The following is a 4154-nucleotide window of genomic DNA, read 5'->3' as shown; positions in this document are numbered from 1 at the left end:
CAACCATGCAAACCATGTATACGGAGGACAATTATGGGACCAATGTAACATTTATTCTATCAGAAGGCATACTTTGGCAAACAAAGAACATTTAAATTCACATAAAATTTTCATACAGCCTGCTTGGAATGTATCTGATTTGAAATCATAGATGAATTGAATTCTATTCCTTGCTTTGGAATAGAAAAAAAAACATGAAGTTGAATTCAGGTGAGAATTCCAATTCTCATTTTACCCCCATTTACAAATCAGACTTACTTTGGTCTGATTTCAAAATCAATTCTCACCTAAATTTTACTTAAACTGTGCAATATCAAAAATACCTCTGTCCAAATTATAAAAGTTGCCGCAAACTGAGATAAATTCCTTTTGCATCTTCTTATTCTTCTTCGTTTTCTTCTTCTCATTACCATTCAACATTGAGCTTTCAGCATGAGCATGTCCACAACCCTCACTTTGGAACCACTCTCCGGCTTCAACACACACAGAGGCATCCCCATTTCCATTATTCACCGCTCTTTAAGGCCCAAGACATTGTTATTCCCTCCACCTTCTTCTCTCTCTTCTTCCACCATCATCAAGAGTTCCTCTTGGTCTTGGTCGGTATCCTACAAGCTCCACGCTCCAAAGTTTGAAGCTTTTGCCGCAAACACTGACACCCTCGAGCCCCTTCAATCCTCTGATGTATTATTCAGCAAGATTTTTCCCATCAACATAACTGAATTGGTCTCTCTCCTCTCTATTTTCCTCTTTTTTTTAATTTATTTTTTAATTCTCTTATATTGCTTGCTTTGTGGAGCAAGTTATGGAATACCCAGAAAAAATAGTTTTTTATAGGGAAACTGAGAAGAAATAAAGGGTATCGTTAGAATTTAGAGTTGTTCTGTGATTTTTTCCCCCTCAAAAAAGGTTGAAAGGGGGGGGGTTGAATGTTTGGATCAGCTCAATCAGCTTTTATTGTTGTTGGATATTATTTGCTTTTCGTTTTCTTTTGGTTTCGTTTGATTTTTTGACCAATCAAATAGATTGGTAATAGTGTAGTAGTATATAATAAGTTGTATGTTGCACTTTTTCAAAAAGTAGTTAACCTAACATGAAAGACAGTATTTTTTATTTTCCCATCTTTAATTTGTTTATTAATTCTTATTGTGTTGTTATACAATAAATTTTGGTCTTTGGCATTGATGAACTGTTGTCTTACTTGGAATGGAATCTACAGTTGGAGGGAAAGATCTTTGTTAGATTGGATCAGGGGAAAGACTTGAGAAATTGGGAGCTAACTGTAGGTTGCAATCTACCTAGGAAATGGATTCTTCATTGGGGAGTTTCCCACTTAGATGATGTTGGAAGGTAACATCAATGCTAAACTAAGTGTTATTGGTTTTCTTCAACTCTTATTTTGTTTGAAATTCTTGATGATTGTACTTTCTTTAAGTTCTGTTGTTATTGATCAAATTAAGTTACACGATTGGGTCTAAAAGATTGATTATGCAGTGAATGAGATCAGCCTCCTCGTGATATGATACCCCTAGGATCTGTTCCTATAAAGGTATACAAAGTTTTCTTGTTTTTCTCATGATCTCACACATGGCACTTGATCCTTATTGGGATGCAAAAAGTTTGACTATAAAGTAAAAAATTTTAGGACTATGCAATTGAGACACCTTTGAAGAAATCAACGTCATCTTCTGAAGGAGATAATTTTCATGAGGTCAAGATTGATCTTACATCCAACAGTGTAATCTCCGCAATTAATTTTATTCTCAAGGTTTGTTTTGTAGCAAGTTGTTGTTTGAGATTTAATTTATTCATGTTGGATTTGTGATTGATCTATGGGACTTGACTGAACTTTTCTTTTTGCCTCATGTTATTATGTTTTTGTGTGGTCCTGTCGACCCAGGATGAGGAAACTGGTGCTTGGTTTCAACACAAAGGAAGAGATTTCAAGGTTCCTCTAGTCAGCTACCTGAAGGAGGATGCTAATATAATTGGACCTAAAAAGGGCTTTAGTTTTTGGCCAGGTACATCAAAATTATTAAGCATTGTGTATTTTTTTTCAATTTTTTATTTCATTTTATTGCTGCTTCAATATATGTATATGCTATTTCATCTATTGCTCTTTGTTCCTTTAGTGAGTGTCAACTGTCACATAGATGATAGTACAATGATACTCTATAGGTCATGGTTCTAATAGGTCATCTCCTATGTATTTAAGTATTTTAAATCAAACACTTTCTCATAAGATGCTTAGATAATGATCAATAGAGTGAACAACCATTGAATTATTGGTGCAACTAAAATACAAAGAAGAAATGTATTTTCAGTTTAAATGTAAATGAGTTATGGAGTATATCCATTTTAGTCTAGGGAAAGAATAGCAATATGGTTGATCTCTACTTTGTCAAAAGAAAGAAAACTCATTGGATCGTAATATCTCTTGAAGTTCGAAAAGATCCTTAGTTGGGCTTTATATGTATTATTGTGGGTGCTCTTTGTTTTGCGCACTACAACAAACAAGGCTTTCCACAACGGTCAAAAACCGTTGCCGTAGATTGAAAAACCGTTTCCAAAACTTTAGGCAACGCTTTGGCAACGGTTTTTGACCTGTGGTATATGCGGCCGTTACCAATGCTTAAAGGCAACGGTTTTTTACCTAAGACAACGGTAACAGAAAAACCGTTGCCACAGTTAGTGGCATAGACAACGGTTTTGATGGAAAATTTTAAACAACGGTTTTGATCCGTTACTCAATAAGCAACGGTTTCGAACCGTTCCTATTAACATGACAACGGTTTAAAACCATAACTGGATAGGCAACAGTTTTAAACTGTTGTGGTTTTATTATTCACATAGCCAACGGTTTTAAACCGTTACCGTTGGTGCCAGGTTTCGGCAACGGTTTAAAACCGTTGCCAGTTTATAGCTATCTAGAACAACGGTTTTAAAGCGTTACTGTTGATGTCGTTTTCGGCAACGATTTTAATACCATTGCCATTTTATAGTAATCTAAAACAACGGTTTTAAAGCGTTACCTATGGAGTCGTATTTTGGCAACGGTTTTAACATCATTGTCTTTTGTAACTATTGACAACGATTTTTTGTGATATATAATTTTTTATTTACAATAGTTTTCTCGTGAATGAAATTAATTTCAGTTTTTTTTTAAATTATTTAGTGTCAATAAATAATCTAAACTATTTGAATTAAGTCACTAAAGAAAAAAAATTGAACATTTCCCATCAAATTTAACTTATAAAAATTGTTGTAAGATCCACAATATCATCTAAGTTTGCAAAAAATATAATAACAAAAGAGAGTTGAAATAGCTAAGTAGCAAATAGTCATCATGTCCACAAGTTCATGACTTTTTACTCTGTAACATTTGCTTTTAAAAAGTTGACCTTAATCAAGTTCGATTTTTCCTTCAACATAGTTTTCCTGTAAACATAAAAAAAAAATCAAATATAAAACTACAGATCTTTAATACTAATAATGTTAAATAAAAATGTTCGAGAGAAAGAGGACAAACATATATATCATAACATTCTTCTATTTAGATAAACAAAACAATTGAATCAAGATCATCATAATCAACAATTATTTAAGATATGAGAACATATAGAAACTTTAACAACAAATAATACCTCTTCATGCGCATCATTGTTTGGATTCCCTAAAGTGCTTCCTAATTGAGCAGCTAACATGTCAAGGTCCACTCCTGAGTTTTTTTGTTGCAGCATCATCTTAACAAGCGATTTTAGTTCATCTACTTCTTTTTGCATCACATCAACCTTATTCTCTAATGTTGCTTTCTTAGTTGCATGTTGCTGTTTAAGGGTGGCAATTTCCTCATTTTTCTTCAACAAAGTTGGTGTGGTAACTCTTCCGTGACATCGCACTCTCTCTGCCTTCTCTTTCCCAAATATGGATTGGAAAGCTCTAATTGCTGATTCTTTAGACTTTTTATTCTCAGCTTGCAAATGTGCATATATTAATGTGAAGAAAAATAATAGTAATAAAATAAGAGTGAATACACAATTGGACTAAAGGCATATATCATTTGACAACATCGAAACAAATAATAGAGATTAAAAATAATGTCAAGATTCTTTAACTCAACGCAAGCATAAAAGTAACCACAAGTGATGGAAAAA

Source organism: Arachis ipaensis, chromosome B1 (genome assembly GCF_059453495.1).
Source record: "Arachis ipaensis isolate K30076 ecotype BB chromosome B1, ASM5945349v1, whole genome shotgun sequence".
NCBI lineage: Eukaryota > Viridiplantae > Streptophyta > Magnoliopsida > Fabales > Fabaceae > Arachis > Arachis ipaensis.
This window is presented reverse-complemented; position numbering follows the sequence as displayed.